The sequence below is a fragment of the Excalfactoria chinensis genome, chromosome 5 (genome assembly GCF_039878825.1).
Source record: "Excalfactoria chinensis isolate bCotChi1 chromosome 5, bCotChi1.hap2, whole genome shotgun sequence".
Taxonomy (NCBI): Eukaryota; Metazoa; Chordata; class Aves; order Galliformes; family Phasianidae; genus Excalfactoria; species Excalfactoria chinensis.
In genome coordinates, this window is record NC_092829.1 from 48,724,828 (window position 1) to 48,737,739 (window position 12,912).

Genomic DNA, 12,912 nt, shown 5'->3' on the forward strand with positions numbered 1-12,912 from the left:
GAATACGGAATACTTCAGCCAAAATTTCAACCAAATATATTTTTTTTTCCTTTTGCTGGATTAATTTCTTTACAGGAATAAAAAAGATGTGAATTATCACCTATTTCCAAAGAGTAAGTATATCCAGTGAGTAACAAATTCAGAAGGCAGAAGTTGGGAGGCAATTGGATTTTAAATTCTCGTGGCAGACCCTGCTCACCGAAATCAGTGGTAAAATTCCCTTCAGTTTCAAAGGGAGCTGAATATCATGTCAGGATGTGAAATATAATGTATTAACTTTTCAGTATTTTGCTGAAGAATAGAAATTCACTGTCTCTTTAAAAGCAAAGCAACAAAAATATTGGATTAAAATCTAAGTAGAAAATGCTTCATGAAGCTTTCAGGTATCTGCTATTGCCAGCATATCAGCTGATAATTCGATAGAAAGGATGCTGTCGTATTTGTTTTCTGTTTTTGAGAGATTTGTAGGATTGGGATGTTTTCAGTTTTCCTTTTAACTTGTTCAGGATCTGAGTCAAATTAAAAAGAAAAAAAAACAAAGCCCTGCCCTTGCAAAACAAATCCTGAAACAGGTTTTGGCAATTAGAAAGAAAGATGATAAAGCTACTGAGTCTAAAACTTAGTTACCTAAGGACTGACATTTTAATGTTAGCTGTAGAAAATGAAGGAGAGAGATTTTTTGCATCAAGAAAGAACTTCTTTAAGTAAAATATACAAATTCGAGCTTTCAGACCTTCAGAAAAAAAAAAAAATAAATAATAATTGTACTTGTGAGTTTGAATTTTCTGTTTAGTAAATACATTGTTCCAAATAGCAGGGAGAAAGGATCTTCAAAGAGGGGGGAACTGCTGGGATTTAAATCTGCTATTTGGATAAAGAGAAACTATTTTGATAAAGGCAGACAGAATAAACAGAAGGGTTTATTACTATCCTGTGGCTTCCAGTACTTCATGCTAATTCATGTGACTTAAAAACTAAAATATTAGAACCATTTCTGATCCTTACCAAATAGATTTCTATAGAAAATTCGTAGGTTTTTTTTTTTTTTCATCTGTTGTGAAAATTTCTCCTGACTTTTCTTCAGAGGAACGAAAAGAATCAGTAAATTTGATCAAAATTCACAAATGTTCTTTTTCTTGTGACAGGCTTTTACTTCAAAATTATTACCAGAAAATTACTTTAACCATTTTTTTAATTCCAAATTAATTTATATAAGAAGCTTTTGGAAAGTTATCATACTGTCATCCTTACAACTAACTGCAGCTGGAATACAGCCCTCTTTCAAATCAAATACTATACATAATAATTAACAAAACACGTGGATGAAGATACAGTTACAATTATTAGGAACATTAATTTGCTTTATTTAATCTTAGTAGGGGGTTTGCTCTTTTGTAAGGCTTTGGAGCAGTTAGGCATGAAAATAAATAGAGATGAAAAAGATCTATTTCAAACCTACCTTAAAAAGTTCAGAAATGTTTCTAAATGTGATTCGATATATCTTTTTTTGCCCTGCTATGTATAGGTTATTTATAAACCTTCTTACGATAAAGGATTTCTATTTTTAGGTAGTTCATATTTCATTAAACTGCCTGAGCCGTCGGGGTTACATCGCATTTGTTTGTAAGTTTAGCTGAGACTTATTTAACTAACAGAGCAATGAGCTATAGCAGTATTCTGAGAGAAGCTGTATCCAAATAATACCACTTCAAATAATTAATGTATGTCAACTGTCCCACATTGATCACGACTCTGGAAGCTTTCTTTTCAATTTCTACTTCATAATCTTGTTGTTTGGGTTTTTTTTTTTCTTTTTCTTTTTCTTTCCCCCCCCACCCAGCTCCCATAATAACAAACTCGATATCCTTGTTTTTGAAATTGATAATATATAACCAATATTGATTTTGGTTTGATGTAGAAAGAAATTACTGACGGAAGGAGACATGCAGCTCTTTTGCACATGTAACTTCATGCAGTGGAGGCACTGAAGTTTTGAAGCAAGGGGAAGAAGTTAGAAGAACAACAGCCAACTAAAAATAAAAACATGTGAATCAAAATATCTTAAAATGCCCACAACAATTTTTTTCATGAGGGGAAAAGAGCTTACTCACTTTGGGAATATATATTCACACTGACAGAATGCCATTAAAACAATGCACAGACCATAGCTTTTTAAAGGAGTGGCCATCTCGGTAAATTTAATTGAGACTACATCTAAAATGATGTGTTCTCATGGATCAAGTAAGCTGAGATGCTTACCTTGAGAAAGAATAGCCGAATAAATATATGGGCAATGGAAACGGGAACATCACAGAAGCGATCCACTCATGGAAAAGCATTATTTCCACAGAAATTTTAAATCAATGGGCATACCTTTGCCAGCCGTGTTAGTGCTATAAACAGCGTGATCAGCTTCGTGGGAGGGAGGTGCAGTGTGGTCTGAAGTGGGAGAGAGCTCCGTGTGTGGAGTGGTGGCAGATAAATATAAATATCAGGGACCAAGTCCAGCTTCTTTGATTCCAGTTTCCAGTGGAATGCTACCTTAAACTTGAGTTTGTTAATTGTAAGTGCTTCAAAGAAATCATGTGCTTCTAAAAGGCTTATTAATAAGCTTAAATATGATTATGTTATTAAATATTTCATTAATTAGAAAAGTGAGCCCTGTAAGCCATTGTGTAAGACCAGTCTGGAAAACAGAATTGATGTATTAGTAATATGCTTCATCCTTTATTTATTACTGGATGGCTTTAGAGGTGAATAGGAAATTCTCCTGAATAAATTCACAAATACATACCTCTCTTACCTTTTTAGAACATGTTTTGTTCTCCTGTTCAACAAATTAGGTATTCTTTTTTGCTCTCTCTAAATAGTGTCACTGTTGCTGAAAGGGTCAAACATACTAAAGCTTTGGCATAAGTTCCGGTGAAAGTTTTTCAAGCTCTTCCTATTCCTTTACATTAAAATAAGGCAGATGTTGAAGGTGATTCAATGTAATCCATTAATTTCAGATTTCCCAATGATGAAGTTTCAGCTGTAAATTATTATTGCAAGCCATCATTATGTAATTTGATGTGAATTTCTTCTGTAGGACAAGGTAAATATAAAGCAATAAGGCAAAGCCCTGCAGTCAAAACTCCCAGTTTGACATTATAGATGAAGCAGAGTAAGTACTGCAGGATTTGCATTGTTGCATCCAGAGTAAAGTTTAAGTTTGTGGCTATAATCTTACAATTAGAGAAATATCTGCATTGGAAGTTTAAATTGAATTGTGTTGTTTGTTGTATTTTTGTGTTTGTTTGCTTGTTTGTTTTTCTACTACATCTATCCAGATTTCTGTTCTGTTTACCAACAAAAGCTTTACTGCAGTTTTCATTGTTAATGTATTTCAAAGAAGAAGTTGCTTGGTCCATGTTCGCTATAAGTCTAACCAGTCAGGATGAGAATTAATTATGATAACTTTGATTAACTTTGAGCTTTCCCTCTCCCCTTTCTTTCCCTGGTTAATTTGGGAGTGGGGAAAAATAGAACTCAGGTTAGTATAATTTCCCAAATCGCATCAAATCCTGTGTTCCTCTAGTACAGATTCATAGGGTAATAATGACATGCAGCTACTAGTGTGCATTTTTTTAACCTAAAATATACCATTAATTAAATTTATTTTGCTAAAAAAATTTCCATTTAATTGGTTGGAGGTTGCAAAGTGTGGTTTCAGTTATTGACTCTTAATTTTAATGGTAGTAATTTTTATGTAGCTGTATGTATCAGGGTGCTATTTAAACAACCAGACCTCCTGCTTTTAGGATTTAAAGTGACCATTCAAATCATCTTCACCAATGTTCTGTTACAATAATGTAGCAAGTATGTATTTCATGACATAGAGATATGAGATAGCAGTGGGTACACAAGGGGATCTACAATGGGAAATGAAAGGGAGGCATTCAGAATGCAAGGATACCTGTCTTAATGTCAGATAGCACAAAAACTTTTAGTTAAAAAAAAAATAATTAAAAAATGTTAAAAATAAAAATTGCCGAAGGTGTAAAATCTTACTTTATATGAAATCACGGGTGTGAAAATATAAGAGTGCATAGGCAATCTCGCCTATCTAAATCCAACCAAACTATTGTCAGTGATGCTTCAGCTCAGTCACAGGGACTCATTGCACTGCAGTTTGACTCCACATTGAAATGGGGTTTAGAGATGAGATTTGGATGGGGTGGAGGTACAGCTGCAGTCTCGAGATGGGCTGGGGTGAGGTGGAGGTACAGTCTGAGCTTCGTAGTCTGGGCATAGGCCTGATTCTTTGAGTTGCCCAGCTTTATGATGGGGAGGGTTCACATCTGTGGTGGCGACTGCATTTTCTTGGTCTTCTGAATGTTTTGGATCAGCCTTCTTTTTGTAAAAGCTATTTGGCTGCATTCTAGTGCACAGCACATTTGGTTTTCATCAGGTGGTTTTTATCAGAGTATTTATGTATACTGCATTCTATAATGATGGGCTTTACTTCATGACTACTCTTTCTGTTAAACTTACATAGAACTGAAACTTTTGGAATTAGAGACCTACAGCTTTGTCCAAAGAAAAACTGTTTTTGTGTTGAAGAAATTCCATATAAGTAGATTACATGTCACTATACTGCTGACATATTCATTCCTTACCCGTACGAGGTAGAAAGTAACACAAAGCTTTAAGGTACTGGTGGTGGCCATAAACTGATGACAAGTGAAAAGCAGGCTGATAGTGGTGGATTCGCTTGGTGTCAGTGTGGGCTCCTTTTCCAAATGTAGCTAATATTAAGAAGTTTTCATGTATACCAAGGTCATTCTCTGGAATTTTCAGAGTTCTCTGGCTGCACACAGAAGTGCAACGATAGTGTTGTGTGGTTCATACTGTTCTTCAGCTGTATGATATTTTAGTGGTCTATAAGCTATGAAAGCTGAAAAGGGAAGAAGAATATCTTAGCTATACTGTGTTGATTAACAGTCTCTGTCCTGTGTTTTGGTTAAGAATGAGGGGTATCAGTGAGGTTTGAAATAATCTGCTTGAACTTGCTTTTTTGTTTGGCTTCACACTCTAGTTATTTAGCTGGGTCCCCTTAGGAAGCATGGTAAGACCACTTTCCATTATTGACAGAACAGAAATATAAGGGCTGCTCTAAAAGTAATGCCTCCTATTTTATTATACTGGGCCACAACTTCAGAGGTGGATGTTGGTGTTATGGTAGGAGAGGTTGAACCTTACCAATAACATTTCATTTTGTTGCCAAGTAACAGATGGCAGCAGAGGAGCAGCCTGACATGAAGGTGTGTATGAACCAAATGTGTGCCACTGAATCCCTCTGTGTGGAAAAAATGGCACCCACTGACATCCACTGATAATGAATATTTATGGAGACCAAAGAGTGGATGTGAGTACAGTGAAAGTTGGACTGTGTGGGCAACATTTTTCTAGCAATGTGAAACAGTGGGTCACCTCTACTGGTCCAGATTTTTACAGGTGGCATTCAGGCTCTCTTGTTCATTGCTGGTGAAAATGCATAGCTAGTGGTGGTGACTATGTTGAAAAGCACTGTTTTGCAGCTGGAAATTTACTCTATCAAATAGTTTTACTGTGCTCTTTGTATCTGTTGTAGTTTCCGTGGAAATAAATAGGAGGTATTACTTGCAGAAAGACCTATATGTCTTGACTTATCTGCATGAAGTGTCCATTTTGTATTGACCCCGATCTTTGATCAGGAGTCAGTATTTGGGCCCACAACACTGTTTACAGGTGGATCAGTCATTAAGTGACAATGTGTGCACAAATATCTGGCCCAGCTTTTTACTTCTACGCCCTTGTCTGATTCCTGATTATTCCAGCTATGTCTGGACAGCTGGAGAAGACTGGGTTGCTATTAGCAATGGCTGGAAGTCCTTGAGCACTTAGACAAATAATAGAAAAATTTTAAATGAATTATTATTATTATTATTTTTAACACTGAAGAGCTACAAAATCATATAACACAATAAGAAATTTCAATGGGAAAGACTGACAAGATCCCATTCTTCTTAAAAATGGGAAGGGTCATTGGTGTAATTTTTGTGGAATGCTTTAATACTTCTCTCTCCATTGTTTTCTGTTTGTTTGTTTTTTAATGGAGAAGGATAGACATCATATCCCCAGAATGTTTCCAAAACTAAAACATTGCATTTTCTTTTCATGGAAGTCCATCGGATTTTGTTTCACTCCATTTAAATTACGTCACCCTTGACAGCACACTATTCAAATGCTCTTCACTTGTTCAGTGCAAACAAATGCACTTTGCTATTTGGAATTGGACAGACCTGGTATCTAGGAAAGGGACACCATACCAATTTGTTCAGCTTTTGTTGGACACGCCTCTATGTACAACTCATGAATATGCACTCTTGGGAACTAGATATATTTTTCAATGATATTCCTGAGTGTGTGTGAAAATGGATGTCCTGTTTTTTCCTATATAGTAGATGGTTTCAGACCTTTATTATGCTAAAAAGCAAAATTTTTTAAAAAGAAGAAATAGATTATCAGAGGGTGTTATTTATTATGCTAACTTCTTAAGAGGGCAGGAGAAATAAGAGGTATTTTATCTTTTGCATATAGTTTAGTTTGATACAATGAGCTGAGGCCATTTGCCTAGGTGCCCTGTAATGTCAACTAAAATGCAGAAATAAGTAAAATATATTAACGTTAGTCTTACTGTAGGAGAAATGGCAAACTATCTCCCTCTAGCTATCCTCAGGAAGGACCTTGGGAGTGTACAAAACTGGTCTAAATGCTGGAAAATAGAAGGGCTGTTTGGCAATAAGTTGTTTTCATAGCTGAAACTTCAAAAAGTTGGAGGGAAATAGGACAAACTCATCAGCTATTTCCTTACAAGTCAAAATAAATGACAGGTACCAAGGTCATGAAACATTTTGAGACAATAAGAATCCACGGAATTTTTAGACCTGCATAGCACTTCTCCCAGCTGAGATGTGTTCCTTTCCATTCCTCCACTAATAACTCATTCAGGAAGACTAATGCCTTTGTACTAGGAGAATCATGCCCTGCTTATTAATTGTAGAATTATACTGAAAATCTGGCAAAAGAATGTAGTCACTAAATGAAGCACTGTTAATTGATCAGGTCTCCTAAATCTTCTGTTGGTCAGTCTATCAGTAGGAAAAATAAGTTTTGTGTTTTGTCATCCTATGGTTGCATGGATCATGTACTAAGTACGTGTAGTGTGTTTCCATTTCTTGATAGCAGAAGTGCCTGTACCTCCATTATGTGTCCTACTCTATATAATATCATTATGTCCATGAATTAGTGCAGTATTTATCAAACTTTCTGGATCCTTTACATCCTTTAGGATTCATCTTTCCTCCTGTTATCTTCTTGAATTCTTCACTCTTTCTAAGGTAGCAACTGTCCGTAGTCACTGCATGGAAACCCACTCTGTTTCCCAGAACGAACTGCCGTGTGGCCAGCAATCAAGGGTATTTTACCTACTGGCTACCCAAGATACTTGCAGTGGCTTCACAGACCCCCAATGTCAAAAAACAGCTACTGAAACTTATTTTTTTTCCAACGCTCTGAATGTCTTCAGGTTTGTCTGGAGCCCACAGTTTGTGGAATACTTCTTTAGCAGAAGTGGAATTCCTACTTCTGTGTGTACTGATGAATTTCCTAGCAGCACAGTTTTTAGAAGGTGGCAGAAACTAGTTTTGTTGAATCTGGGTGTGGTAAAGGTCTGCTTATGGTAGTAGAGGATCTATGTAATTTCATGACAGTGCAAACTCCATGTAATCATCTCAGTTACAGCTGCCTTTCTCTCATGTTCCTCTTCAAACACAATTTTTCTTGTTAAACAACATGGGTGATGGAGATACTGATGGTGGCATATTTGCTTTCAATTTAAAGGGGGAAAAAAAAAATGTAAAAATTCTCCCCTATGCTGTGTGTGTTGTTACAGTTCTCCTGATGGGTAGTTCAGGGTTGGCTGGTCTTTCCTTGGAAGCTGAAGAAGAGTGTACTGGTATACTCTGTAAATGCAGTATGCTGGTTCTTTAAATAGGGGTCTGAAGACAGGCTCACTACCTGTATTACAGTATTCCCTGTATTTCTGTCGGTTCCTCGGTGTGAGCAGTAGGATGCTGTTGGCTCAAAGTCACAGGGAAGGGTCCCCAAAGAGATGGGGTGCTCACCCTGACCTGTCATAGCTGCTGCCTCACTGTCCTGCACCCACCACAGTGTTTCCTATGGGAATGTCCTGTTGTTTTCGGAACAGGGCAGTGCTGGGGAGATGGGGGAAAAAGAAAATGTCCAGGGTGTTTGAGATAGAGTGAGGAAGAGGTAAAGAGTCAGCCATGCTAGGCTGTGCTCCCTATTCCTGTCACAGCCACTGTTTGACCTGCTCGCATCTCTGTCCCTCAGCGTAACCTACCTATCATGGTGGTCACTCTCAGCTGCAGTTATTATTAAGGATGTGACTGTCCCATACTACCAGATGCCTTACAAAGCAAGTAAATGAGTATTTGTTGCTCCCCCTGTGCCTCCAGATGGGAAAAGAAAGTTATGCTGGAGATCTGTCAGAAGGGACCTGTGGAGCTCCTGTCCCTGCACCTCAGGAATTAGGGTGATGTGAAGTGTCTGGGAAGAAGCAACCACCCCTTTCCATAGCCTTTGGCCCTGCTGCTGCCCTCGCAGTGTTCAGAAGGGTCCATTGGTGGTGTTTGCTGTGAGGCTTTTCTCTTTAGAAACTAAGAAGATAGAAGATAAACAGCAATCACACAGCTAAAGTTATCTTTCTAGTTAGAGCAGCAAAGAGGTGTATTTCAGATTTCTGTAACAGGCAGGTAAAACACAGGAGAGAATTCTCCAGAAGGAAATCCTCATGCACCAAGAGCTGCATTTTAAAAGCAAGCCCAAGTTACAAAACCCTTCTGTCAGAGGAGCCATTTTGACACAGGCCATTTTGTTGCCTTGTGGTTCTCTGTTGTTGGTGATGGTCCACCAGTATTAACTGATGGATAACTACTGATTTTACTGGTGTAATTTAAGCTTGATTGTATCTTGCAGGAATTTGTACAGATCAGGGTCTTTACTCCAAAAAGCAAATGCAGTGAATGCTGGTGGTAGTGCTATCTTTTGATGCAGGTTCACTTCAGCATTGGGAGATGTGACCCCCCTGTATGACAGACACCTCTCACCAAAGCACTGTGTCAGAAACTCAGTTGTGAATTAGGAAATTAGGAACAAGCGAGTATGAGACATTATTTTTAGGAGTCAATTTGACCCCGTCAGAGGAATGTGGCTGCACTTGGACATGCAAATAGCGTGATATGACTTGGTGAAATTCCGTGCTGCTGTGGTGCTTCCTGGCAAACTCAGTTTTGTGTGATACAGGACACTGTAGTGGTTTGTAAGTGTGTGGCATGGATTCATTTTAAAGCCCTGCTGACCTCAATGAGTAAGTGAACATGCTGAACATGGCAGTGTATTTCTACGCTCAAAGTTGAATGTCTGTGCAAGTCTCATGTTGAATTAGCCTTGGAAATATGAATGATGTCTACTGAAGAACAGAGAGGAAAAGTGGAGGAAGGTGGGGGAAATCCTTTGGGAGGGTGGCTGCTCTGTTCCTGTACAGTAGCACCTGGCCCAGGAGAAGATGGGAGCACTTGGTACATAGCACTGGTGGCTGCCACTCATGTCTAGGTGTGTGAAGTGGCAATGGTCAAATGTATCACACCAGAATTAGCTCAGGAAGGAAAGAGTGCATGCATCAGTGAAGTGGGATGGGTGCATGGTCACAGTGTGATTCCCCGCTTTCATTCATGTTTGATACGGCACAGTAAAATGTAGGGTAAATGAATATAGATGCAAATATTCTCATGGGAATTGCATATGTAGGCTTTTAAGATTTACCACTAGCCACATAAACAGGACAGCAATTGCCATAGAGAGCTAATGCCAGTTTCTGCATGTCTTTGCAAGGCACAGAATTTCTGGGGGGGAAAAAAAATGGGAAAAGTGAACACCGCACAGCTCCTATAAGCTCCTAAAACTTTTCCATTAAGTCTCCATATCTCAGGAACCCTTATGTCTACAAAGATAGAATTGGCAGGGCTTAGGTAACTGAGGGAATGTTTCGTTGTATTATGTACATGGCACATATCTGCACGTATGCATGGATGCATTTTGGAGCCCCTCATAAAGAGGTAAAGGAATATAGAAGGGGGAAAAATATGAATTGAAGCATTTTTATTCCTTTTTTTTTTTTTTTTTTCTTCCCTCATTTCTCCTGCTGTTGCAAATGGTAGTTTCTGAAAGCACTGTGCTTTGTCCTGACAAAATGAGGACTTAACAGGTGTTTGCTTTAGAAACTTTACTTTAAGAGGGTCCTGGTGCAAGGTGGTTGTGCTTTTATATTGCTTGGAGGGTTTCGTGCCGCTCGCACACAAGAAGGAGGATCAGATATCCTCAGTTGGTAGCAGTGACACACAGTGTTCCCCCTCACCCATTCATGTCAAAGTCCATAGATACCCTGTAATTTCACATGGCCCACATAAAGAAGGGCATTTATTGCTAATTTAAAAGCATGCAGAAAGGTAAATGCAGCAACTGTTTTTTCCTTAGATTTCGCATAGGAGAATAATTAAAGGCGAGCATCCTGTTTTATAGGCAACATATTTGTTTGCATGTAGAATTCCTTTGTTGCAAATTACAGAACCAGAGGCCTGATCCTGCTAGAAGGGCAGTTAATGGCATGTTTCCTATTTATTTCAGAAAGCAGGAGCAGACCACAACTTAACATGTGACAGGTAAAAGCTGCTCCTTTGGAAGGAGGCTGCCTGTTGCTTTCAGGCCCCTGATTTCTGTTTCTTTACTCTCCTAGAAAAAAAGATTGACACAAATTATGCATCTTAGAAGGACGATGGGGTTTGTTTATAAATATAAATATTGTCTTTAACATTGCTGAACCCAAAATATAAAAGATTGGGCCAGTGAATGAATGTGAAACTGTCTGAGAGCAAAAGTGAAACCAACAGGCAACTTTCACTGCCCAGGCTGAGTGAAATGCAGAGAAGTAAATCCTAAACAGGTGATGCCCAACTGTAAATTTATGTTTTAAAAATGCATTTACTTTTATTAGTGTAAAAAAGTGTTGCTAGTGATCTAGATAAAGATTTTCCCTCTGGTATAGGTGCTTTTGTTATCTCCTTAAAAAGGCAGAAGTGATAAGAAATGACTTCTTGTTTCTTTACGATGTTAAGGGGCACCCCCTCATGTCACCCCCTTTTCCCTCTTCGTGCCTTGATCCCAAGTTTTGAGTCATTTACACAAGTATGCTGATGGGAACATGCATCAGAGCTGCAGGAAGCTCACCTTGCTTTGCAAAAATGAGTGCCTATAACCTGCATGTTTCTGGAGGAGGAGAAAAATATACAGCTGTAAAAATATATGAAAATGGTGGTAGAATGTGTATAACCTGTAAAATAATAAAAAAGAGAGAAAGAGCATAGCAAATGTGAGAAAGAGATACTCACTTCTTCCTGCTTGGTCTGATAGGATCAGCAGGAGAGAAACATACAGAAAAGTGGGCAAAGAGCAAATGCAGCAACAGCAGAGGGTAAGAAAAAAAGGAAAAGAAAAAGCAGAAAGCATGGGGTGTCACAGAGAAAAAGAGAACATGGAGGAAATGTATGGTTTAGGTACGTTAACCTTGTGTAAAGTGCTTCCTTGCTTCACTTTTGTCAATGTCTAGGGAACTAAGTGGAAAAACACATGTGGCAACAGTCTGCTAGGATCTAGACAGTATGAGGAGGGGAAAATATATGGGAGAAGAAGAGTAAAAGATGGAAGAAAATGTTTCAACATAGGCAGATCTTTTTTTTTTTACCTTAAGATTAAAAAAAAAAAAAAAAACAAAACACAAAAAAACAGTTTACTCATAAATACTACGCTGCACCATTGAGGTTTTCTGACCATGGCTTTCATTGATAATGTTTGTTCAATGGCAAACTGAAACAAGGGACTTGGGGAGAATTTAGTATGTCGTGAATTTATACTCATCATCTTACCAGTTTGTTTGTTGTTTTTTCTCTTGTGTTTGTTCAAAAAGGTGCAGAGGCAAAAAGGGTGTAAAAGTGGCGTATATAGGCAGTGATTTTAGCTGGTAGCCTTCTCACAGGTTAAGGGGAGAAATAGAAGCCTCCAGCCTGCAGGTCTGTGTAAATTCTGCATGATAACAAATAAGGACAGTGTAACAGAAATCCCATAAAAATGGGTAGAGCAAACACGGTGATTCTCTGGGAAGGTATTCAACTTTTAAAACAGAGGAGGGAAAAGTTGCTCTGGGAAGGAGTATCTAAAGATTCTGTCCCTCGTATAAATGACTTAAAAAAATATATATATAATAAAATAAAATAATAATAATAATAATAAAAAAACAGATCTCCATATATGTAAAAATAAGTGATATTTTTTTCTTTTTCAATATAAGGTCAAGCGATTTGCAGACTAAGTGATGCAAATGACATGCAGCATGCAGCAGTACACAGGCCTCTGAGAACTCAGGAACTGGTTTGGAGGCTCTGGAAGTTGTGCAGAACATGCAGGGGGGTGATTTTTATTACTTCTACCTGACTTACAAGAACAGATTTGATGGCCTCAGTTAGAACATAACAGGAGCTTTTAAAATGCTTTTCAGCCCAAGAGATGCAGAAGCTTGTGACGGTCAGATAGTTTGAATGATCTGAAATGGGCCTAAACACTGAAATAATTGTAATGTATTTTCTCTTTTGTTGCAAGGAATGTGGCGCAACCTCTGCATTGGACAGGAGGACGTCCGTCCCAGGAGAAAGAGCATCAGTTCTCAGGTAACATGCTGCTACTTGTGGGTTTTCACAC